Source organism: Nuphar pumila, chromosome 14 (assembly GCF_984573655.1).
Source record: "Nuphar pumila chromosome 14, dmNupPumi1.hap1.1, whole genome shotgun sequence".
NCBI lineage: Eukaryota > Viridiplantae > Streptophyta > Magnoliopsida > Nymphaeales > Nymphaeaceae > Nuphar > Nuphar pumila.
The window spans coordinates 31,234,907-31,262,021 of record NC_143262.1 but is presented as its reverse complement, the minus strand read 5'-3'; the positions used below and the strand labels follow the sequence as shown (position 1 = coordinate 31,262,021).

The 27,115-nt window shown below is 37.5% G+C and overlaps 1 pseudogene; it reads left to right on the top strand.

The window, feature by feature from the left end:
- LOC149816724 (amino acid transporter AVT1J-like) overlaps nt 1–27,115 on the top strand; it is a 110,238-nt pseudogene that overhangs the window by 21,621 nt on the left and 61,502 nt on the right.

Below are 27,115 nucleotides of genomic sequence, written 5' to 3'. Positions count from 1 at the left end.
AATTTGCAAAAAATGTTGGTAGCAGCGACATGAGGGTTATGAAACTCACAATAAGTCCTAGATAACCAAAGAATGGTCTCACGAAGAAATGCCTTGGTAAATCTCACTCTTCAATAATGTAGAGAAGGCAAGATGTCCCATGTCACATCCTTCAGTTTCATGTTCTCAAAGTATAACTGGTAAAATCATAAGTTACTTTGATTATTGTCACCTTCAAAATTGTAGCAATGATGAAGACATCTGTCTGTGAGAACTTGATCCGACCTCAACAAAAGAATGTGTTCATAAAACAAAATTTCAAGAATTTTGCGCCCTAGAAAGAAAGGATCCCTCCTATATGAAAGTGGCTCAACCCTCTATATAGGCACGCCGACACCGCCATACCAAAAGAGAAGTGATTTCCTTGATTGAACCATGGTTTCAACAAGCTTACAAGCCTCAAGTCCATCAACTTATGAAATTCCCCAAAAAGAATCAAAGAAAGTGTTGAAACTCCCACCAAGCTTCTTCTTTTGGCAGTCAGAGAGGTGGGTGTTTAAGGTAGAATCCCTAAACTTCACCCATAGATCCTTCAAGTTGAGGCATGTTGTACCTCGATGAGTCAATTGCTCCCAATCGGATTTGCTGGTGACACTTCTTAGAGCTTCTTTGGGATCATAGGGTCCCATGTTGAGGATAAATTGTTCAATGACTTGCTTATCCCGAGGAGGAGAAAGGGGTCCAAGAACTCCAATATCCTCATCAAGAGTGATTGTCATCTCACCCATTGGCATCCAAAAAGTGTTTGTCCTTGGGTTTCATCGCTCTCCCAAAGCGGTATTGAAGTCCTCGTTCACTCCAAAATCCTTCAACAAAACAACCCTATGAAGGTGAAAGTCTCTCAATTACTCACGATGAAGGGGCACAAACTCGGATGCCCATTCAAGATGCCAAGCCAGTAAAGGAGAAAAATCCATAATGCATCTTCAATTCTAGCAATCAAGGAAGAAGTGTTTCAAGATCTAAGAAAAGAGAAAAAGAAAAAAGATTTTGAAAGAAAAAGCTTACCAAGAGCCGAACCAAATTTAGAACTCATGAACGCAATCAAAAGCTTTAGAAGTGAGAAAAACTTGATCTTTCACGATTAGTGCCATGGTGGCTCGGTGTTGGAAGAAGGAAGAGAGAAGGTTTCCAACAAAAACACAATATTTCAGGCTCAAATACCGATATCCACGATGACAACAAGTGGGTTGTCACCATAAAGAGTTTAGTTTGTCATCAACAACTAAATCAACAACTTTTAGAAGGACTATTGTCATAAGCATTTTAATGACAAGTCAATTGTCGTCAAGACTCCATGGCGACAACAAAGTTGATCCGAGTTTAGTTGTCGTCAGGATGGCAACACAATTATCATCAACATTGATCCCAGTTTGATGTATCCTTGTTGCATTTTCTCATGGATAATGTGCATTCTCCATAGCATTTTCATGCATTCTTTTGCATATTCTAACATGTTTTCTTGCATGAACCCATTTAACCCAATATGAAAGGCCTACTCAGTCCTATCTTAGGATCTTCCTATAGATAGTTAGACATTATATCCATAGGTTGTTCTATGCATTAATGGAGCAATATGACACCCAATTGATGAGCACGTTAATCACCTGTATCTCTAGGCATATCTGGACCAAGTCACACTTAAGTTGTCTCTATCTTATGCTTGATGCTTTTCACCGAAAAAATCTTGTCTATGTCTATGTTTGTATCTTTTTAAATAAGTCTCTTTCTTTTAAAAAACTTGTTAGTCATCTCTTGTGCAATCCTACATAATAGGGTACTTGTTTTATCTTTCGCCTGACCTTGCTCAACAAAGACTTTCTGTTCATCATACTGAGTTCAAGGGAAAACCCTCATATGAAACAAAGTATTGTCGTAGTCTGTTATCCAACCTCATTTGGCAAGACCTCTCTGCCTACTCTGATAGCCGCTCAAAGAGAGACTCTTGTGTTGAGTTGTGTATATGCGAAATGCACAATTAGTAGTCTTTGCCTGTCATAAGATTTTCTTCTTTCAAACCAATCTTTTAACTTCAAAATTAGTGTGTCTACTTTCTTTGTTATTGACTGACTTTCACACACTCGATATCAAAGAGGGGCAATATGTATACACCTCATTTTTTACCAAGTCATTTTATAACAATATATATTCACTTTCAACAAAAAAAATGACATCCTCAATTTTTTAGCCAAGAAATGAAGACCCTAGCTTTCAAATGAACAAAAAATAAGGGCCTTGCACAGGCAAAACCCTATTTTGGGCACTATTTAACTTCAAGTGCATTTTCAATCACAAAAAAATATTGAATTTGGGCTTTTATTCAAAAAATGAATTAAAGTTGAGAATGCTACATTTTTAACACATAAAAAATAATCTTAAACTGACATCTTGTTGAAAAGTTATGGCCAAAACAAGTTGACTTATCAATAACAATAAAGCAATTGTTGTTAGCACTTAGAAGGTCGTTAGCAACATTTTTTGAATTGTCGTCATCAATAATCCGGTTAACCCAAATTTTGTCGGGGGTAAATCCCTTGACACGATTGTTGTCAGGATGCCACTTGTTGTCATCACTCTTGTCGTTAAGATGACTTGTTGTTAGCATGTTTCTACTATCATTTGGTTCAGGATCACACACCAATTAGAGATAAACCTCGAAAAATTTCCTATCTCTATCCCAAAAACTCGAAAACTCTAAATGATGAACCTATACTGTAAAACCCAAGTTTTTTCTTTGATAATTAAAATGAATAAATAATGAATTATTGATGTATTTATGACTATAATTGTGAATTATAAAATTCAAGTTTTTTTTATAATAAAATAAATAAATGATAAATTATTGGTGTATTTATGACTATAATTGTGAATTCTTGATTTTCTTGATTTTAATTAATTATGAACCTTTGTCTCAAGTTATGAAGATTATTTCAAGAATAATTTTCATAAGCTAAAATATGTGGAATAAATAAGAAAGTAAATGATTTGTATATTTTTAGATTATGGATTTTGGATTTATATTTAATCTCATTGGATTAGACCCATAGCGTCGGACGCTCTGAACAACACAATTATTATTTCAACAAAAATTTTGGCCGATCAATGGCTCTTCTATTAAACTGGATTCAACCTTGACATTCCTCATTTTGAGGGCATCAAAATCGACTATCTACACACCCAAATTGGTATTGATTTGAGCATTTTATCATTGACCAAAGTTCATGCCTAATTGTATGTCGAAAATTAACATTTTTTGGCATCGACTAAATGTTCTTGTCAAATCATATGTGTACGATTAAATCTAAGACTACCATGATGATCTACGTTTTGAGGGCTATCAAATCTACTATTTAAACATCCGATTCTGATGAGTCTTTAGGTCTGTAGGCCTCTTAGAAGGTTACCATGTCATTAGAACCCAAGCCAAGGTAAGAAGTCTTTATTTTTCTTTTTTAGCTTAAGTAATTTTGAAATTTAATGAATTAGGACTCATAATTTATTTACTTAAATAAATTTAATGGATTAGACCCATAATTCATGTTCATGTTATTGTATGTTTGAGGTATTTCTTGATGGTTTTGTGATTCTTGGATAATGTATGTTATTTGTTTTAGCAAGATTAACATGAATCTGAACAAATATTTATTGTATGAAGATCTAAACATGTTTAAAACATCAAAAATCATGATTGTATGGTTTTTTACCTTGAATCTTGTTCTTACTTGATGGATCTTGCATGAGTTTAATTCTTGGCTTTTTGTTTTCATTTTTTATCTCGTCTTGTTTCAGAAAGAAATCGATATATTTATAAAAATATAGTCAATAAATTAAAATAAAAATCTTAGAGTGTTCTACACGTCTAGGGCTCGAATTTAGAATATTAATTCGCTTCGTTTGGAGCAGTATTGAGGCCGAAACGTCCATTGCAACATAGCACTTATTTTCTGCCTTGTCTGCAGGACTGTTCCGACCTACGATTTTGTTGGTTCTAAAGACCCAACTAAGACTGATCAAAATAATTTGGAAAACATCTGGGTGCAGGTAATAGGTATAAGAAGATCTTGTAAAAAGGGTTTTGTCAAAAGAGTTTTGGTGTAAGTTTTATGAAATAGATTTTTAAAGAGATATTTTTGATAAAAACGTTTTGTGAAAGCCAAACACCAAATAATAAAAATCGGCTCACACTAGGGTGAAAATCGGGTCGAACTTAGAAAACAAGATAAAAATTTGTATTCTACATAAATTGCAAGTTTTATTGCCTAAAAGAACAATTAAAAGTAATTGGCTATTATAATGAGTTACCCTCTTGCAGATGGCTCAAAAATAATAAATGACCTTATTACAAACCCAAATTAATGAAATAAATAAACCTAATCTAAAAGAAAGAAAAAAGGGTCTTTAGTTGCTTGAACTTTGGTCCCTTTGATCTTCACTACTTTACTTGAAGCCCAGAGTTGCTTGCATTTGATCTATAGGCTCTTGTACTTGTTGCTCACTTGATAAAAGCTCTCTAGAGGGCTTTTTAGGGACCTTCAGAGGACCTTTGAGGGGTCTCAGAGGGCTCTTCAGGGGTTCTTTTGAGGGTCTATCGCATGCACAACCTTTTCCTCGCACGAAGAAGACAAAATGAGTAGAACAAGCAAAGAAAACTATGCAAAAAACTAATGTTAGTTTTATAAAAATCACGAAAACAAGACTATAACAAACTAATCTAACAAACTTTAACAAACTAATGGATATGTATCTAGAAATAAACTAACATGAACAAATAAACTAAGTAACCAACTAAATAACAACTTGAAACAATTATTTGACTTGAAACAAGAACGAAACTAACTAAAAAAAACGTGAATCTAAACTAACTAAAATTTGAATGAACTAATTAAAAGCATGAAACATAACTAATCTACTCTCACTAATTAATTGAACTAATTTTAATAAGCAAACTAATGTAAGAAAGAAAAGAAAGAACGACTAATGAAAAGAAAACCGTGAATGAGGCTATACCCGAATTAATTATAATAAAAGAAAAATAACTAAAACGAAAAAAAATGTTAAATCTAAAAAGATCTTGAACTAACTACAAATGGATTAAATAACTAAAAAGAACATTGGATTAAACAACCTGACCAATGATACTAAAATTTAAAACAACCTAATTGAACTAGCTACAATAAAGAAATATTGACCAACTACTTTCCTTCAGAAACACTACAATTTAATCTAACTAACATGCATGCCTAAACTGATTATTGAAAGCTAACACAAACTAATTGGATTGGATCACACATGCTAAAAGATTTGAGATTAACATCACAGCGTTGAATGCAGTTCCAACCTGTGCTTAATATGCATGTTACAATCTGCTGAGCTTCCGAAATTTTAGTTTCACAGCAAGTATAACTATTCTAGCATCTTGCAGTTTATCGATATGGTCGAAAATCTGCAGATCGCTGAACCAACGCTGACAGGTTAACTCAGAGAAATCACTATTCAGCGTGGGTCGGCAATGATGCTGGACAGAGATCCGCACTGATCTGTGTTATCAAAAGACTGCTACTGTCTGCGTTCTCAATATGATCGGAACAAATCAGATTGAGTGCAGGCTGTAGACTGCTATGCACAAGTCGCACGCTATGCAGTTGACGTTCACGTCAAGATTAAATTTTGTTTTTATTACGGACTGTGTGAGAAACAGATCACACAGATCGTGTATTGCGGCAATCGCAACCCCAAATATTATGAACACGTAGGTTCACACGTTGCTACATACGTCCGTCCACACATGCGTGAAAAGAAAGTCACGCAGATCGTGTGTTGCGATTGAAGTTATTACCTTGTGCATGATCTAATCAAAAACTAAAAAAAACTAAATCACTAACAATGAAGCAACGACAAATAACGATCTACTCACTAGCTATTGCAAAAGAAATTAAATCTTGTTTTACGCTAAGAGAAACGATCAACCAAAAGAAAAAACTATTCACACTAGATGCAATATTAAACTAAAAACTTGAATATGATGTATGTAATACGTCTAAGCTACCTATGAAGCAAATAAAGAGATAGGGGAGAATAAGCAAACCTCATGATCTGCTTTCGATGGAAGGGTTGAGAAAAAGAAGTGATATTTTCTCTGAGTTGCACGTGCCTTCGATGATGGGGACAAGAAGAGCCGACAGTAGAAGGGATTAAAAGCGAAAAGAACAAGAGAGAGAAAGAGTAAGAGTACAAAGAAAAACCAGTTGAGAACGAAAAGGAGGAGGAAGAGGGAGATGAGGCTGGCGTGGAATCCATGGGGAAAGATGCCCCTTCTGACTGAAAATTTAGCTTTTATACTTAAAAAATTAAGTCACACGATTTTCTAGAAAAACTCTAATTAATTTTCAGAATTTCAAATGAGCACTTCTAGAAAAATGTGTTTTCAGAAAAGAACACTTTTAAACCAACTAAAATATTAGTTGACAATTCCTAAACTACAAATTAAAAAGTCCTAAACTACTCAAAACACTGAAAAACACAGGGAAGGATTTAAATATGTGATTTTATCTTTATTTTGAATTTTAAAGCAGTTTTTCCAAAACATTGATAAGAATGAGTTTTTAATGCATTTTTTTGATGGATCATGCATAAAAATATATGTATAAAATACAGAATTTATGCATGATCAAGTTTTTTGTAGGCCTAGAGAAAATCCCCAAACTGGGATAAATTTCTGCAAATAATAGGATCTGACTTATATTTTTCTTAAATAGGGTTTAGTTCAGAAAATTTTATGATTTAATTATAATAATTTTTTTAGTTCTGTTTCTTGGACTATTTTCGTGAGACATAGGGGCATTGCTAGTAAAATGGGAAAAGTGTAATTCGGTTTCTGTGATTTTTGGTAAGTTTTCCAAAAATAGGTTAATATGCATCCAAATTTACATATAAGGACATGTATGGATGCTTAAGTGTATTTTACATTATGCAACATGATTATGCATATTTATCTTAAAATTTTAGTTGATATGCATGCAAACTGAATGTCTTCCATGTTATTCTTGACTTATAACTATTCATATGACATGCATTGTTAAGGAACACTGATTATCATAAGGCATGATCAATGTAAAATAAATTGTTACATATGTTGTTGCTTGTTTAAGCATCATCATGGATTGCATGTAGTTGCAACATTTATGCATGCATGTAGATATATGATATGGTGATAATGATGTGTGATATGAGCATGTGTGTGTGTGTGTATGACTCAGGTGTGAGTTAGGGTTCGGTGAAACCTATGGGTGTCTGTGGTGCACTAGAGACAAAAAATATATCCGTGCACATAATCATATAATTGCCTCATGCAGGAGGGGCTCACAGTGTTTAACTGTGGGATCTAGATGGGTTAAAATAGATTTTCTTATGAAATCTCCAATGGAGAGATTGGGCCGGTGAGCCCGGGTGTATGTGCGGTGAGCACATATAATTTAAGTTATGAGCCTAATAATTAAATAACACACATGACTCATTTGGAACAGGTCTTTTGGACTGAGGCCCCACTTTGGAGAGAGTGGGGGTACACATGATCGAGTGACTGTTATTTTATTTTGAAGAGCGGCGACGTCTCCTGGTCCCCTATCTCCAGTCGGTGGGGGCCCAAATTACCATGTGTCCTAGGTGGTAGGTCCAAAATTTCTGCAGTGTAGGAATCAATTTCGTACAGGACCACTGGGAGTTTCTCTCAGTTACGGATCGCTCTAGTGAGATCTCAGTGAGATGTTGCAGATTCTTTCAGTTCAATGAGGTTAATAAAATACATGACACAATATACCCTTCATTGGATTGGATGAATCGAAGTTAGAAACCCAATAATGTTCCTTCGGGCATGAGAAAAAGTGGCACATAAAAAATCAGAATGGAATCATTGTAATATTTCAATTATGCATAAATGTGAGTTATGTTTAATTTTGATATGTGGCTATATTTGTTTATGTGATTGAAATATTTATGTTAACGTGTTTTGCTGATTACTTACTAAAGCTGTGGACTTATGCCTCTACTTATAATATTTCTACTTATAATATTTCAGATAATGAGTAGGTCGAAGGGTGATAACAGTAAGTTCGGGGTGGCACCAAGAGGGTTACAGTTTTTTACGGTTTTGAGAGGACTTGATATTTTATTTTTTGTTTATTTGATTAAGTCTTGTTAACTCTGATAATATTTGAGAGACTAGTATTTGATTTATTTTAAATATATACTATGGTTTGATTTAATTATTCTAGTTTTATACGTGTATGTTGTATCTGTGTGTGTTGTATCTATAACTCGCCCAAGGCTTGAACTGTATTTAAAAAGAGTTTTTGTTGTGTTTCTTGAAAATCGTGTAAAGGGGTTTAAAAAAAAATCTCTAAATTTTTGGTTTAAAAATTTGGGGCGTTACATATACCCCATTATGGAATCCCAAAAACCTCTGAGGTCTATCTTCTTGTCCCAAAACCTTAGCTCTTACGCTAGAAAACCTTTAGCCAATAGAAAAGAGATGTTCTAGCCAACAACCAATCATATCTCGTCAAATCATTTGTGGACTGATCTGAATCTCTGGATCTTGAATAAATAGGATTAAGGTCACCCTTTTTTAGGGCCTGCGTACGAGGTATGATCACTTGCAAGCTAAAAGCCCAACTGTTGAAGATTTTAAATCTCTGATGTGGATTATCCCTGCTTGACGGAGGAAAAAAGGTGCACAACTTGAACAGTAGACCCCAGATCTCTTGTGTATTAAATTTGGATCCGGTTTTCGAATACACACATATATATAATCAAAGAAGTTTTTTGATTGGATTCAAGCTTATGTGGATTTACTATTTTTGGATTTGCACTCAGACTCAAGTCAACAGTTTCTGTAGGATCCACGTTTGGATATTAAACAAATCTTATCTGCCTGTACTTTATATGTAAAAAGCATGTTTTTTTAATTTTTTTACCATTCTTACTGGACCCAATCCTGATTCAGATCTATGTCATGTATACTTTGGACTCATATTCAGATATGGATCGGCTAGTTTCCTAAATTTGGATCCATCACAATCCTTGCCATACCCAATCCGTTAATTTTCACCCATAGCGATGCCCTCAGCTCTAGCGTTGCTTAGGTCACTAATATGATAAATTGTTTGTGAAGCCTCCATTAAGAAGAACTTTTAGCAAGTGGGTGGTATCTAAATATTAGTATGTGAGTGGAGCATTTCCCTATGATAAAGACACATTATAGGCCTATGAATAGGGGTGTCAATGGGTCAGGATTGACACAGACCCGACCCATACCAAACCCTATAGGGTCAGGGTTTGGTGATAAATAAGAAGGCCCAATTGGAATTCGGGTCGAACCCGAAGGGTCTGATTAATATATGGAGCTGAGTATGGTTTGTGAAATTTCATACTAGACCCGGGCCTGACCCAAGTTCTGATTAAGATTCATAATTTTTAATGTAAAAATGATAAAAAAAATTTATTTTACGAGGCAAGGTCCAGGTTTTGTTCATGTAATCCTTGTAGGATCCTGGTATGGTTTCTCCTATGGTGAGTCCAATTAGACCTGGATCTGGACCTGGTACCATCATCTCAGATCAGGTCTGGGTCTGGTTCCGCCCCCTACCTATGAATAAGTATCAAAACACAAAAAATTTCAGAAATGGCCAAGCACAGTAAAGTCATTCTTGCTCCTTTTATGATTCATTCAAAATTAGGCAAATTTGGTAGATGGTGCTCTGAACCGGAGCCAGGTGGGTCAGGGTCCAGGTCTAATCACAGGGAGCTTTAGTTAAACCCAGATCCAGCTGACATAACCTGGTATGTTTGTTTAATTTTTCTTCGAGTTTTTGCTTTTTACATAATATTCAGTTATGGATCGACTAGTTTCCTAAATTTGATTTAAATTTGGATCCATCACAATCCTTGCCGTACCCAACCGGTTAATTTTCACCCATAGCGATACCCGCTCTAGCGTTGCTTAGGTCACTAATATGATAAAGTGTTTGCGAAACCTCCATTAAGAAGCACTTGTAGCAAGTGGGTGGTATCTAAATATTGGTATGTGAGTGGAGCATTTCCCTATGTCAAAGACACATTATCCTTCAGCAAGGAGGCCTATGAACAGGGGGTGTCAATGGGTCACTACCATCTGCCATCACCACCACGGCAAATATCCACCATCGCCTCTATTCCCTAATCTTCTTTTCTTGATGATCATCATTTAAATAATTGGTGATCCAAGCATTCATTTAATTTTAAAATAAGGGCAAGTATCTTCTTTATAAAATATACTTTAATTTATTTTTGTAAACAATAAATAAAAACAGATTCAAACTAGCCTACGAAGGTTAATTAACATTGGAAGCTTCTAATGCATGTCCACCTTACACGAAATTGATTGAGCCACCGTACTACCAAAAGCGCTACCTTTTGGTCCTTCCTAGTGTGACAATCTTGCAATGAAACCACAGTGATTTCCTCCTTTGGCAGAAGCACGTGGTTCACGTTTCATATGAGCTAATGGAGCGCGATAAAATATTGAAACTTGACAAATCTTCAGCTGTCCTTTAGAGAGAGATTACCAAGTATGGCAATATGCCTAGCGTTGTGAGTAAAATCTTTCTATTGGTGTTGTTGATGTTGCTTGCTTTTAAAAAAAAATAAAAAAATGAATACAATTTCAATACAACATTCAACACTATATGAAAGTGCCGGCTAATATTTGTCTCTCCAGGTCTGAAAAAGCATCCACCAATCACACAATTTAGAACATGTATATAAAAACATCACAACATATTCTTCCAAAATAACATGTTTTGATTCTAAAATGCAATTCTCTCACACACAATAGGTGACAAAGGCCAAAGAACTTCACTAGTTGATTTACACAATTAACATCATTATCTCTAATAATTCCTTAACATAGTGTACCATGTAAATGCTTCTATCTCTCATATATAGGCCGTCGAGCTAAATAATTATTAATATGAATTATTTTAGTTTGTATTGGTAAATAATCTACCTTTACATGATGTGGACACGATGGAATTTTAACAATATGAGGATTAATCTTAGTGCATGCTCCTGCGTGATTGAGAATTTTGGCATCCAAGCCCATGAAATTTAGTTTTATAGGTTTCGGTTCCATGAAAGTTACAATAAATGGGGATAAATCTCAGGTTGTAGTGCTCAATGAGGATGTAGTAGTTAGAGCAGCCCCTATTATGTTTGTATGTCACCATTGAAATATCTTGGCCTGCCGCTGCATTGGGGAATATATATCTATACATTCCAACTGGGAAGTAATTGAAGATAAAATTAGGGCCAGAAATGTCCAATACAGGAAGGATTATATTGGTAAAGCATACCCTGTCCTCGATTTCATGCAACTATTACTCATGCAAAGATTGTGTGAAAAAGAAACTGACTCGTTTGCTCCAGAAGTTCATCTGGTCGGGTGACTTGGAAAGAGGAGAAATAGTCTAGTTAGATGGGATAAGGTTGCTGCACACAGGCACTGGGTATAAAAGACATTGGGAAATTTAAACGGGAGCTATTGACTAAATGATGGTGGATTATTACTATTAAGGACGGGTTGTTCTCCAAAATTTTGAAGGAAAAATAGCCAGATCACGATGTAATGTTTGTGTTCTACCACTATGTTTTGTTGGTGTAAAAACCTAATGATGTTAATGCACTACCTTTTGATTAGGAAGGAAAGACTGCGTGTTGTTAGAAAAAAATTCAGTTTCATTGTCACTTCGAAGATATATTTGAATACCAAATTGGTTTTGATCATAGAAAAAAAATCTTAGATAAGATGCAAGGTTTCAAATGTATATCTCATTAGATCAACTTAAGTACTTCTAAAAAAAAATCATTAAGAATAGTTAAAAAATAATAAACACTCAAAGTAGAAAGGATTTGGTATCATGAAAATAAGAGTTGGGATATGGTAGCCGAGGAGTGGATCCAACTAATGCAGATCCTACATCAGGTGGTACTCTCGGATTGCAAGGACTATATTATATGAAAATTTACAAATGATGGTATGTTTTCAGTTGTATCCTGCTGTATCTCTCAATGCAGTCCTTTTGTAAGTTTGGCCTGCAAAAGATTCATTATGGGGCGGGATCCTTCCCCCTCGAGGGCAGTTATTTTGCTTGGCTGGCGTTATTGGGTAGAATCAATACTGAACTGGTTTTAGGGAAGAAAGGAACTCACTTGGCTAGCAAATGTTATGTGTAAGCAACAAGAAGAATCAACAGAATATCTGTTGTGGGAATGTGATTTCTCCAGATGCTGAACAAGGCATGGGATGACATTTTCATGGGGGAAGTCAGGAACCCCTCTCAGAGACTTGCTCGTCACAGAACCATTGAGGGCTGGCAAATGGGAAAAAGTGGCTTTTTGTTTGGTGATGCTGGCTGCTTGTCACCTGGAGGGAAGTTTGGTTGGAAAGGAATAGCCCGATTTTCCAGGATATCTCGTCCGACTCGGACGCAGTTCTCATTAAAGTTAAACTTGAACTGAGGGAAAGAATCAAGCTAAAATGGCCCAACACAGACATTGGTTGGGTCGAATGCAATAGAATTAGAAGCTGCATGAAAGGCGATTCACTCACACCCATTCTTGTATGTTTCGGTGCCTCTTAATTGTTAAGGCTACCTCTTTGTAGGGGTGATACCTCATCATCCCTACTTGAAGAAGTTGTACTGAGTAGGGCTGGTAAACGAACCGAGCAAGTCGTGGCTTAACTCGGTTCGGCGCATCCCAAACTCGTTCGTGTTCGGTTCATTTGGATGGTGAGCCAAACACGAGTTTTTTCGTTATGCATAGCCGAGTCGAGCACGAATAAGGGGTGTTTGTCTCGGCTCGGCTCATATAGGCTTGTTTAGATGTGCTATGTAAATTTTATTGCACTATAAATGTCAAAAATGTATGTTAGGTTGGTGGACACACCTGCATTTAACAGGTCATGGGTCTCATTCTCAGTATAAACCCTTTCAAAAAAATATTTTTTTATTTAAGCGATTCAACTCGGGCTTGGCTTGTTCGGCTCAAACCTATATGAGCTCAAATTGTGTTGGCTCGCACGAGCCGAGTCCGAGCACTATGTGTATGTAAATGAGCCGAGCCTGAACTGCTCCTGTTCGGTTCATTTGGCTCGTTTACCAGCCCTAGTACTGAGGTCAATTCTTCGTATGATAACAATACTTATTTTTCTTTCAAAAAATAAAGTAGGCGGCGCATTCAGCTGACCAAACAGTGTTAATCTTGTAACTTGATTACTTAGCAAACTGATTCTCTAATGCGGAAAATAGATTTGGTTAATCATAAATTATTTGATCTTTTATGTAATACAATAGAGGGTTGTTTACCTATAGGTGTATGGCAAATTTATGTTTAGCTCCCTCAGTTTTCAACTATTTAAGATAAATGGCAAAACTTATCAAAGTTTATTACCCTGTTGACCGATCATATCAGATCTACTTTGCTAGAATATGGAGGTTCCTTTGAACTTTCAGAAAGTGCAATATATATGTTAAATACATGGTGGCAAACGGCATAATTAAGAAACAAGCAATTAGAGTTTGATGGCATAGTCACATATGGTACACTTTGTGGGTCCATATGCCACAGAGACAAAGCTTGATCTAGAACTATGGAGCACCAAAAGCAAGTGACAGTGGATCAAGAAGGATGGCATCAAGTACATAACAAAAAAGTGTGGAAGATGAAGGCGGATCACAGGTAATATAACCAGGTTAGTTCCAATAATAATAATAGTTTCATGGTCTTGAAAACTTATGATAAGGAGGAAGGGGTACTACCTAATATGAAGGAGAATACTTTACTTGAATGATCATAACGGCGTTGTACTACCATATCATAATGATGAAAATTGTTTAAAACCAGTTAATTATGATATTATTGATATTAATGTCGAGATGTTTGTGAATGAGCTAAATGGAGAAGCGACTCTAATTGTCCGTGCAAGTTAATGCAAAACAGCCGGTTGGAAGTTGCAAATCCATGAGAGATTCAGTGTTGGTGACCAGTCCAGGAATCCGGCATAGTGCATAATATGGTAAGTGTGTTGGAGAGAAGTTGTGGGGATAAGGATCGCATCAAGATCCCTAAACTGAAGGTGAAATCCATGACTAATTTTGTGGAGGAAAAGTTTGGAAATAGCCTCATTAGGGAGGCTTTGGCACCTATTTCCAATCATGCGTGTAGTGGATGTGGACTTGGACAAATACTCTATCCAGACTATCCAGTCCAGGACCCGCAAGAGTAACAAAAGTAAACTAGTGCTGCCTCCTGAAATCATAGCCAAGTCAAAGTTCAAGAAGAAGAAGATTAGTTCTACGAGAGCATTACAGCTGGAAATGGACAAACAATCTAAAGAGCGTGAAGGAAGCAATATTAATGACTAAAGTGGTTTGGCGTAGTGAGATGGGGCCTAGACTGTTTGACGGGCACTCTAAGTTCAAATCCCATGGGCATCACCCCCCAGCGTAAGCCGAAGCTTGGCAATTCCTTTGGATCGAGGGGTAAGCTGTCAAAGTTTTATGACGACATGGTCAATGACCATAGTACGGTAGGTTGAGCCAACGCAGCTAGGTCTTTGCACGTGGTGCGGTTTCAAGTAAAAATAAATGTGCCTTGCCTTAGAAAGCAATCGGTTTGCACAACTTTGTATCTTTTTGGTGACCCTAACCTCTAAGTGGGTCTAACTAAGTTCACGAGATACGCCGAAATGTAGTGGTAAACCAACATACTTCATGGATAGCGAACCTAGTTCACACTCAAAAATAGAGGAGGCCATCCTTTAAATCTCCTATGTAGGATTTGTCTTTTATTAATAAAAATTTATTGTGTTTGTCATGCTTGTCAAATGGACAAATCTCATAATTAAACCGCCATTTTCCATGTCCTGTCACTCAACCTCAACCTCAACCTCTTGAGTTTATTTATTCTGATATTTGGGAATCAGCCCCTGGACCAGGAAAACAATGGACTATAATATTATATAAATTTTGTTGATGGGTTTTCTAAGTATAGGTGGATATATATTTGCTATCTTATAAAGTCTGATGTTTATGGTGCTTTTCAAAAATTCAAAATTTTGGCATAAACCACTATGGGTAAGAAAATAAAATCCTTTCAATCTGATGGTAGTAGAGAATTTACTACCTTGGTACCTTATTTAAGTTATTGTGGGATTCAACATTGTGTGTCTTGTCCTCACACATAAGAGCAAAATGTCCTGGGAGAAAGCACAAGCATGTCATCAAAATTGCCCATCTCTTATGACACATGCAGGTGTTCTTATATATATGGTTTTGGACCTATGCCTTTTCTACAATTGTTTACCTAATAAATAGCCTTCCTACCCCCAACCTAGGCCACAAAACTACACTTGAAATCTTTTTCCAAAATAAACCAAACTATAGTTTCCTGAAAACCTTTGGTTGTGTGTGTTATACTAATCTCCAACCTTACCACTCTCATAAATTAAAATATTGATCCAAACTCTATGTTTTCCTAGGCTACAGTCTTGCTCACCATGGGTTCACTTGCTTAGATCATTCCTCTAGCAAAACTCTCATTTCTCGACATGTTGTCTTTGATGAAGACTAATTTCTCTTAAGTGTCCCCTGTTTCTACCCAGTCGCCTCCTAAACCACTTGACACCCAACCAGTAATTATTCTTGCTCCATCGATTTTCACTGTCGAGCCTAACAAACACACCATTTCAGTCGAACCTTCTCCAGTCCACCCAGTTGCCCAACCTCCTGTTGGATCTCCATTATAACTCGATTCCTCGGGTTCCTATGATCTGTCGAGCATACCCTTGGTTGTTGCCCCAAGCTTTCCTTCATCATCCCCGCTACTCCTCCCAAGTGCACTCATCATATGATCACTCGTGTGCAAGATGATAATTTAAAACCAAGGTTGTTTTATACTATTTCTCACTCTCTACTTGCCCTTCTCGTTAAGCTCTCGACTGACCTTGAACTCACTTCCTATAAACAAGCCTCTTGTGACCCTCATTGGCAAAAGGCCATGAATACTGAATATCAAGCTCCGGTTTATAATCATACTTGGTTTCTTGTTCCTCCTCATCCAAGTCAAAATATGGTCAATTGTAAGTGAGTTTACAAAATCAAATACTTGAAGATGGCTCTTTTGAGATCTATAAGGCTAGTCTGATTGCTAGAGGCATTCATCAGGAAGGTATGGATTTTTTTAAGACTTTCAGCCCAATGGTCAAGCATCGAACTATTTGTACTATTATCGCCATTGCCATCAGTCATCACTGTCCTATCCGACAGCTAGATGTTAATAACGTATTTTTCAATGGTGACTTGGAGGAATCAATGTTTAGTTTGACCTTTATTGACCATGGGTTTCACATCTCTCGCACAGATCCCTCCTTGTTTATATATTCTCATCTGTAACAAACTTCACTTATATATTTTGGTATATGTGAATGATATTCTTGTCACAGGTAACTCTTCTATGGCAATTCATTCTTTTATCTGCTACTTAAGTCACAGGTTTGCTCTTAAGGATCTTGGAGATTTGCATTATTTCTTGGATATTCAAGTAGTTCGCCTTTCCCGCGGTCTCCACCTTTGAGCTTATTATGTAAACAAACATACTTGATGCCAAACTTATGTCCACCCCCATGACATCCGCCACACAGCTTTTCACGCACTATGGGACACCCCTTGACAATCCTTTCATGTACTGCAGTGTTGCCGGTACTCTCCAGTGCATCACCCTTACTCGTTTGCTTTTGTCCTTTTCGGTGAATCGAGTGTGTCAGTTTATGCATGCTCTATTTGATTGTAGTTAAACATATTCCCCAGTATTTCAAGTACTCAATTCAAGATGGACTATAACTCTCTCTAAGCTCTTCTTGTTGATTCTCAATTTATTCAGATGGTGACTAGGCCAAGTCCCCTGATGATAAAATAATCCACCTTTGCCTATGTTGTGTATCTCGTACCTGACCTTATTTCTGAGAGCTCTAAGAAAAAAATTATTGCTTTCCGATCCAACACCCAAGTTGAGTACAAGTTCGTTGCCAACGCAGCTGCTGAATGCATGTGACTCTAGTACCTTCTTCGTGAGCTTGGTCATCGTATCTTGGCATGCCCTCGTTATATATTGTGACAATGTCTCCACCACGTACCTTGCACATCCTACCTTTCACAGTGGTAGCAAGCATATTGTGTTGGGTGTAAGTAGAGGAGAAGAGGGAATTCAAATAATGGAAAACTATGGGGACCACTCCTTTTTGGAGTATGTTTGGACTTGATGATGTGGAATAGTCCCATATTGAAGAGTTTTAAGAATGTTGTGTGCTTTATAACCTATATGAAAGCTCTTACACTTGTTCCAAAGAACAAGGGAGTGGGATGACTACCACACACACGCGCGCTCACTCGCTCGTCGCGTCGTGCCGTGCCGAGCCAAGCCAAGCCAGTTCGGATCGGGTAATTGGCCCTTTAGGGCCATATCCAATCAGAGTCCAATGATCTTTTTGCCTCGATTTTCTGTATTTTATTTGGATTAGATTATGGGTTAAGAGAATGGATAACAGATAGTTCTGTTAACGGGTCATGATCCCTCGTATTCCGTAACGGGTCTCTTTCATGCTTTTTGTAACCATTCGTGGGTTATAAAAATGTGGTTAGGGCCGGGGTTGCGGATATACTGAGGAAGTCGCCTGCCTCTTTGTTTTCTCTCTCTCTGTTGCTATCTTTCTCTCTCGTTCTCCTGAGTTTTGCCAGAAAGGGGTTTTCTGCAACAGTGGTTCTGAGAGGTTGTCTTCGAAGGATGATCGATCATTGGAGTGCACTGATCCGGATCGTTGAGGCTATTGTATCCTAGGGGAAGGACGCCGGACCCTATTTGCACCGTATGTGGGGGCGAATCTTCTCTAAGAGGAGTACTTTCATATGCCTTAGCCTATTACATAATACTAACATGTTTCTGTTATTTATATTATGTTCTTTGTATCTGTTTGTTCATTTGCATGTGTCTAGATTTTGGTATATTGTGGAATTCGACATGTTTGCTCCTTGTTTATGTTTCGATCAACTGTCTATCGTGATTACTGTATTGATTCATATCCTGTTGTATGTCATGCTGTTGATTGTGAAATGGTGTGATCTGAAATATGATCCAACAGTCTTAGAGAAGATTCTAAGCATGTCGATTGCATCCGGTTTTATACTGAAAGTGGACATATCTGGTATGCTTGAGAAATTTAGCGGTCCAAATTTTAAATGTTGGCAACAATGCATAAAAATTTGGTTCACGACCATAGGTTTGTTATCTGTTCTGAAACTCGGTTGTCTTTCGGTTTCTGAAACTAAATATGATCCTGCTGCGGTGAATGCGGTTGTAGAGTGGAAAGAGAAGGACAATATATGTCGTGGTTGCATTTTGTTGGCTCTGTCCAACACCTTGTTCGATGTATACTGTTCCTCGTCTACCACTGCTAAAGCCCTATAGGATCAACTTGACAAAAAGAACAATACCGAAGACCAAGGTCTTGAGAAGTACTCGGTTGCCAAGTTTCTGAAATATCAGATGGTAGAGGGCAAGCCGGTCACTGAACAGGCACACAAGTTTCTGTTGTTGCTCCACAGTTTGGCTGAGGCTGATATGAAACTTCCTGAGAAGTTTCAAGTTATGACCATCGTGGAAAAATTTCCTAAGTCTTGGGTAGACTTTGGTATGTCTCTCAAGCATCGTAGAGGGATGATCTCCTTGGATGATTTTATGGTAGCCATAGCCATTGAAGAAGAGCATAGGAGTCAGAAACAGGTTGTGATGCCAACTGAACAACCTAAAGTGAACATGATGACCGGATATTTTAAAGGAAATGAACAAAAACCAAAATCTGCAATGAAAAATCAATTTAAACCTATGGCCAAAATCCAGGAAAAGGCAAAGAACAAATTGTGCTGGAACTGTGGGCAGGTTGGGCACTGGGCTAAGGAATATCCTTCCAAGAAGGCCAAGGCTCATGGGACCACAGATGAAATGCCTCAAGTCAATATGGTGACTGAGATCGTTGAGACCAATACTGGGTATGTTTTTGTTAACACATAAATCTATCATGTTTATGAGTCAACTTAGTGGTTGGTTGACACTGTGGCTAATGTGCATGTTTATGCTGATAAGTCTGTCTTTGTCTCATACCAGGCTGCTGCAGGAAGATCCGTGACTATGGGCAATTTAATGGCTGCAAAGGTGTTAGGGATTGGATGTGTGGATCTGAAGTTTCCTTCAAGACGAGTTCTATCTCTATATAGAGTGCACCATGTGCATGTAGTTAGAAGGAACATTTTAAGTGGTTCATGTCTAGTTATAAAGGGTTATAAATTTAACTTTAAATGTAATAAAGTTGTTATTTTGCATTCTGAAATATTTATTGGCAAGGGGTATTTAGATGATGGTTTATTTAAACTTCGTGTTGAAAATGTTTGCAGTGATAAATTAGAGAATGATGTTTCTTTTGATTCATTGTCTAATATTGTTTATAATGTAGAATCATCTAACTTGTGACATAATAGATTGGGTCATGTGAATTTTAATTCTGTAAAATGCATGATGAACTTGAAGATGATTCCTGAGCATTCCATAGATAAAACTAAAAAATATGAAAATTGTGTGCAAGGAAAACAATGTAAGAAACCATTCCATATGATTGTTAGAGATTCTGAAATATTGGATGTGGTGCACACAAATATCTGTGAGTTTAATGGAGTGTTAATCAGAAATCATAAAAAATATTTTATCACTTTTATAGATAATGACACTAAATATTATTATGTGTATCTGCTAAAATCAAAAGATGAAGCTTTTGATAAGTTTCTTATTTTTAAGAATGATGCAGAAACACAAACTGGTAGAAAACTTAAAATATTGAGGTCTGATAGAGGGGGAGAATATACCTCTAACGAACTTGATGAATATTGCAAATTTGTTGGCATAGTTCATGAGTTTACTGCTCCATATTCTCCTCAATCTAATGGGATTGCAGAAAGAAAGAATAAAACCCTAACTGACATGATAAATGCTCTACTTGAGAGTTCTGGATTACCTACCTATATGTGGGAGGATGCTTTGAATACGACTTGTCATATTCTGAATAGAGTTTCTCAGAAGCATAAGGATAGTATCCCTTTTGAACTCTGGATAAATAGAAAATCTAGCTTGAAATACCTTAAAGTGTGAGGATGTCTTGCAAAGGTACTTGTCCCAGAGTACAACAGGAAGAAATTGGGTCCTAAAACCATAGATGTTGTCTTTTTGGGTTATGTAGAGAACAATTATGCCTACAAGTTTTTTGGTAATTAAGTCTGAGATATCTGGCATAAATGTAAACTCTATTGTTAAGCTTCGAGAAGCTACATTCTTTGAGGATGTATTTTCCATGAAAGTTGGTGTACCTCAGAATCTTTCTTCTTTAGATATATCTTCAACTTCTGGTTCTATTCCCGAACATATGGAAAGGATGACAGATGTGGGGGTTGAGCCATCTTGTTCCCACCCTAGACCAATTGAGTATGAAGAAGTGGTTGAACCAAGAAGGAGCAAGAGACCACGAATTACCAAGGATTTGGGAAGTGATTTTATCGCTTACCTTATCGAGGATGATCCTCCTACTTTCCGAGATACAATGGCTTCACCTGAAGCAAGGCATTGAAAATACGCTATAAAGAGTGAAATGGACTCCATTGTCTCTAATGACACTTGAGAACTGGTTGACCTTCCTCGTGGTAGTTACACTATTGGGTGCAAATGGATCTTTAAGAAGAAGTTGAAACCAGATGGATCTATTGATAAATACAAGGCAAGACTGGTTGCCAAGGGGTTCAAACAAAAGGAGGGAATAGATTATTTTGACACCTATTTTCCGGTTACTCGGATGACCACAATTAGGGTGCTTATTGCACTGACTTCCATTTATGATCTCTCAGTCTATCAAATGGACGTGAAGATTGCCTTTTTACATGACAATCTTGAAGAAGAGATCTATATGGATCAACCTGAGGGTTATGTAGCTCCTGGTAATGAAAATAAAGTTTGTAGACTTGTTAAGTCATTATATGGATTAAAACAAGCCTCTAAACAATGACATGAGAAGTTTGATAATGTTATTTTATCATTTGGCTTTGTTATCAATAAATCTAATAAATGTGTTTATTGCAAAGTTAAAAATGCTGCATGTATTATTTTATGCCTATATGTAGATGATATTCTATTGTTTGGTTCCAATATAGGAATTGTGAATGAGACGAAATCGTTTCTTAGTAGTAAATTTGATATGAAGGATATGGGTGTTGCAAATGTGATCTTGGGCTTAAAACTGACTCATTCAGCTGATGATATAACTATTTTTCAATCTCATTATGTTGAGAAAGTACTTAAAAAATTTGGCTATAACCAAGGGAGATCTGTAGCAACTCCATATGACCCTTTTATTCCTCTTTACAAGAATACAACTGGTGTTCTTGTGTCTCAATTAAGGTATTCTCAGATTATTGGAAGTTTGATGTATCTTGCGAATTGCATAAAACCAAATATTTCGTTCTCCGTGACAAAATTAAGTAGATACACAAGTTATCCAAATCACACTCATTGGAAGGCATTGGACATGGTACTTAGATACCTGAAAGAAACTATTTTCTTGAGTTTGCATTACAAGAGATTCTCTGTCGTTCTTGAGGGATATAGTGATGCAAGTTGAATAGCCATGAACTCTATGAGTTATGGCGTAACAGGGTATGTATTTACCTTGGGTGGCGATGCAGTCACCTCGAGATCAGTAAAGCAGACCATCTTGTCACGGTCTACTTTTGAGGCTGAGCTTTGTGCTTTATATGTCACAGGAATGAAAGCTGAATGGTTAAAAGGACTTCTAGAGGAACTTCCTTTAATGAGCAAACCAATTCCTGCCATATCTGTACATTATAATAATATAACAATAATTGCAAAAATTAAAAGTACAAAATATAATCAAAAGCAGAGAAGACACATCCAAGTCAGAATAAAATCTGTAAGGGAACTGGTGTCTCAGTCAGTGGTTGTTGTGGACTATATTGGATCCAAAGAGAACACAGTTGATTCATTAACGAAAGGATTAGATAACTCATTAGTCCTGAAATCCAGAGAGGGGATGAGACTGAAACCCATCAGTAGTTCATCTACACTGGCAACCCAACCTAACTGAGTGGACATCCCACAAAGTAGGTTCAATGTGGTAACACTACAAGAAAAATGCTAATTAGCGACGGAAATTTGAGACGGATTTTTTACGTTGCAAATTTGCGAAGGATCAGCGAGCGAAAACTATTTGTCGCTAACATTTGAAATATTTGCAAAATTAGCGATGAAAATATCTCCATCGCTAAATTTGTCGCTAATTAGCGATAGCTTAGCGACAACATTTTTTCGTCGCCAAAACTCTACGAAAAAATGCTAATTAGCGACGGAATTAGCGAGGGAATTTTTCCGTCCCTAATTCGTCGCTAATTAGAGACGGATTAGGGACGGAAAAATTCCCTCGCTAATTTCATCGCTAATTTTCGATTTAAACCGTCCACCTGAGGCGCGAAATTTTCCCTCCCCCCGTTCCGCACTGAATCTTGACCGTCAATTTGGGGTGATGATGTCATCCTATGCACAACCCTTATAAAAGGAGGTAAGGAAGGAACGAGGGTGTTCTTCCCCTCTTTCGAGCAGGAAAACGAGAGGGCGAAGAAGTATGTGCTTGGGCGAAGAGAGCCGTCGATTTCTTTAGCTGAAAGATTCCTAGCCGTAGATCACCAGTATCTCTCTCTGTGAAAGATTTCGGTGCTCGTAGGATTTTTTTGGTGAGTCGGCAGGTGATGGTTTTCGACCGGTCAAGGGTTTTCCGGTGTAGGTATTCTAAAACAGTAAGTCTCTCTCTCTCTCTCTCTCTCTTTGCTTCGTCTTGGATTCGATTTTGAGAGATTTCTGATTTTCTCTCGTTTTGGTTAAGCTCCTTTTTTATTTTTTAACTTTAATTTTTACTTTTCTTAAGGGATCTCAGTTTATTAGTTTTTTGTTTGTTCTGTAGAAACGATCAACCTTCATGTAGTCACAGATCTCTCTTCTCTTTCTCGCCTAAATATTTCGTGTCCCTTTTCTGTGCGAGTTTTTGCGGTGTCACAAAATTTGTGCATTAAGCACCTGATTGCCCTCCATCATGCCATACGACCCCTTCTCCCGTCGTGACTGGCTCGCTGCGGAAGAGCGTCCCGACGCCGAAATGCGCCGGTTCTGTAAAAAAAAAATTGCTCCCTGTCGGAGAACGTGCCGGCAGCGAGCAAATTTTTTATTTTTTTTTAAAATTTAACGACGGATTAGCGACAGATATTATCCATCGCTAATTTAAAATAGCGAAGGACTCGCGATGGATCATATCTGTCTTAAAGTAGTGACAAAATTAGCGACGGATAAGTTCTGGCACTACTTAGCGTCAAAAAATTCACGATGAAAGTTTTTTGTCGCTAATCTGACGTTAATCCGTTGCTAAACTGTTTAGCGACGGATTAGCATCGAATTAGCAACGGATTTAGGTCGTTGCTAATCCACAGGTTTATTGTAGTGTAATAACAAGTTGTAGGGTGAACTGGATAGCACTTTCTTAATGTGATATTATGTATCTGTGTCTGTTTCTCTGATTACTCTGGAAAGGTGCTGTAGCTGCAAGTTAAGAAAGAGTTAAAACTCTGAATGAGTTCAAAGCCTTCTAGGCGAGATGTTAGCATTGCATCTCTAGAGAAACCCACCTATGTGAGTGTGACCGTAGTTTAAGGAATTGGGTTATTCCTGAAGTCACTCATGAAACAGGATTCAGGCACATGGCCTTTAATGCGCCGCTCCTAAAGATTACAACCAGAACCTTTATCGTGTTGTTGCTAAGGACACTCCTACACCAAAGGTTCAAGTTCAAGACTTTAGTTCACTTCGTTCCTGTGGGGGTAAAGTTAGTCAACTAAGGTAGTGGTTCAAACCGAAAGGTACCATTACTAAAAGCATGATATGTCCTATTGCAGATTACTCCATCTTGCATCTTGGTTTCCTCCTGTTTTCATTCGTTGAATTTGTGGGGGAATGTTGGGTGTAAGTAGAGGAGAAGAGGGAATTCAAATAATGGAAAACTATGGGGACTACTCCTTTTTGGAGTATGTTTGGACTTGATGATGTGGAATAGTCCCATATTGAAGAGTTTCAAGAATGTTGTGGGCTTTATAACCTACATGGAAGCTCTTACACTTGTTCCAAAGAACAAGGGAATGGGATGACTACCACACACACATGCGCGTGCACCTGCCCGCCGTGCCGTGTCGTGCCGAGCCGAGCCGGGTTCAGGCCCTTTAGGGCCATATCCAATAAGAGTCCAATGATTTTTTTGCCCTGATTTTCTGTATTTTATTTGGATTAGATTATGGGTTAAGAGAATGGATAACAGATAGTTTCGTTAATGTGTCACAACCCCTCGTATTCCGTAACGGGTCTCTTCTATGCTTTTGTAACCGTTCGTGGGTTATAAAAACGTGGTTAGGGCTGGGGTTACAGATATACTGAGGAAGTCGCCTGCCTCTTCGTTTTCTCTCTCTGCTGCTATCTTTCTCTCTCGTTCTCTTGAGTTTTGTCAGAAAGGGGTTTTCTGCAACAGTGGTTTCGAGAGGTTGTCTTCGAAGGACGATCGACCATCGAAGTGCACCGATCTGGATCGTCGAGGCTATTATATCCTGAAGGAAGGACGCCAGACCCTATTTGCACCGTATGTGGGGGCAAATCTTCTCTAAGAGGGAGTACTTTCGTATGCCTTAGCCTATTATATAATACTAACAGGTTTCTGTTGTTTATATTATGTTCTTTGCATCTGTTTGTTCATTTGCATGTGTCTGGATTTTGGTATATTGCGAAACTCGACATGTTTGCTTCTTGTTTATGTTTCGATCAACTGTCTGTCGTGATTACTGTATTGATTCATATCCTATTGTATGTCATGCTGTTGATTGTGAAACAGTGTGATATGAAATATGATCCAAATATTGACCTCGATGTTCACTTTGTGCAAGACAAGGTAGTTGCGTGTAACCTTGTTGCTCAACACATCTCCACCAATGACCAGCTCAAAGGCATTCTCACCAACGATTTCATTATTTAAGGTCCAAGCTTAACGTCACTCCCTGACCATTCCGCTTGTAGGGGGATGTCAAAACATGTAAACCGGATCCAAGCTACACTATGCATCCCCATCAAGGTCCAATGACTCAAGGTAGCAGCTCCAAGTTGGAAAACAAAGATAACAAGTATATCCCAAATTGTGAGACTCCTGCTGTTTCTGAATTTGTAAACAAGAAAGACTTCATGTAAATCTGTTTCCTTAAGAGAACAGGCTGATCCCAATGTGTAAGCCTCTCTATAGATGGAGGACCTCTATCTCATGTTTAACGTGTGAGAGATAGAGGCATTGTGGACATAGGTTGTTCATACTACTTTAAAAGTTTTGTGTTTGGTGTGTGCTTCGGAGTTTTTCTTTCTAACATATGTGTGAAATCTCTTCCTTGGGAGTGAGCCATCCTTTTGGCCGTGTCCCTGCCTAACCCGTGAACGTCGATTTCTTTACTTAATACCAAATTTTCTAGCTTGGCTTTCCAAATTCAGCATCTTCGGAGGAATTTTTGTCAGACAAAGCAAAAGAAAAAAGTAAAAGCTTATTGGATGCTCTGAAATAATGTTTAGGCCAATTTACATATAGGTGCATAACATATGGCATATTTACTTCTAGCTGCCTAAAGCTTCAAATGTCAAAGATAAGCACCTAACATTTTAAGAAATTGCTCAGATGAATGCTTCAATATTTATAATCAAGTAACTTCTGAGTGTAAAATTAACTCAGGCAGTCATCTGAGCAATTTCTTAAAAAGTTTATCTTCAATATTTGAAACCTGAGGGAGTTAAATGTAATTTTTCATATAATAGGCACCTATAAGAAATTCACCATGATATTTAATAACTACAGTTGTGGTAAGTGGTAACAGTGCACGAACGCTCACTGGTTGTTCTCTTTACAGGAGTTGGTATACTATCGACTCCATATGCGCTTTCTGAAGGAGGATGGCTAAGCTTGATGTAGCTGTTTCTACTAGCTGTCTTATGCTGCTATACTGGAATCCTTCTAAAACGATGCATGGATGCAGATCCACAAATCCGAACCTACCAGGATGTTGGTGATCTTGCATTTGGTAGTAAGGGAAGGATCATGGTCTCTGTTTTCCTCTTCCTAGAATTATACTTGGTAGCTGTTGAGTTTCTGATATTGGAAGGTGACAACTTAGCAAAACTCTTTCCCAATCTAAGTTTCAAATTTGGGGGACACAAATTTGGAGGGAGCCAAGGGTTCAATGTTTCGTCAGCCCTTGTGTTTCTCCCTACTGTTTGGCTCAGAAGCCTCAAGAGCCTCAAGTTGATGGCCTATGTTTCTGCTGGGGGTGTAGTGGCTTCTGTTATTGGTTTTTTTTGAAAGAAGAATGTGGCTTCTGTTATTGTTGTGGCTTTTGTTCTTTGGGCTGCCACTATTGATGGCGTTGGCTTTCTTCACCAAAAGGGAAAGCTTTTCAGCTTCAATGGAGTGCCCACTGCTGTCAGTATCATTGCATTTTGCTATTGTGGACACGCTTTGTTTCCCACTATCTATTCCTTAATGGACAGAACTGGATTCTCCAAGGTGACTTTCTCTTACACTAGAAACTGACTTCGATACTCTCTCTCTCTCTCTCAAATATTCATGGGAAATCTTCATATAGGGGCCCATTTTTATCTTATATTTTAAAAACAGACGCTTTCAAAAACGGCAATTTTAAAATCTTGATTACCAAGAAATAGACAACTAGGGGCTAAATCCTACTGGCCATAAACTCAAGTTATTATAAATTAATCTTGCGTGGGCCTATTGTGGTCCTGAGCCACAATAATTATGTTG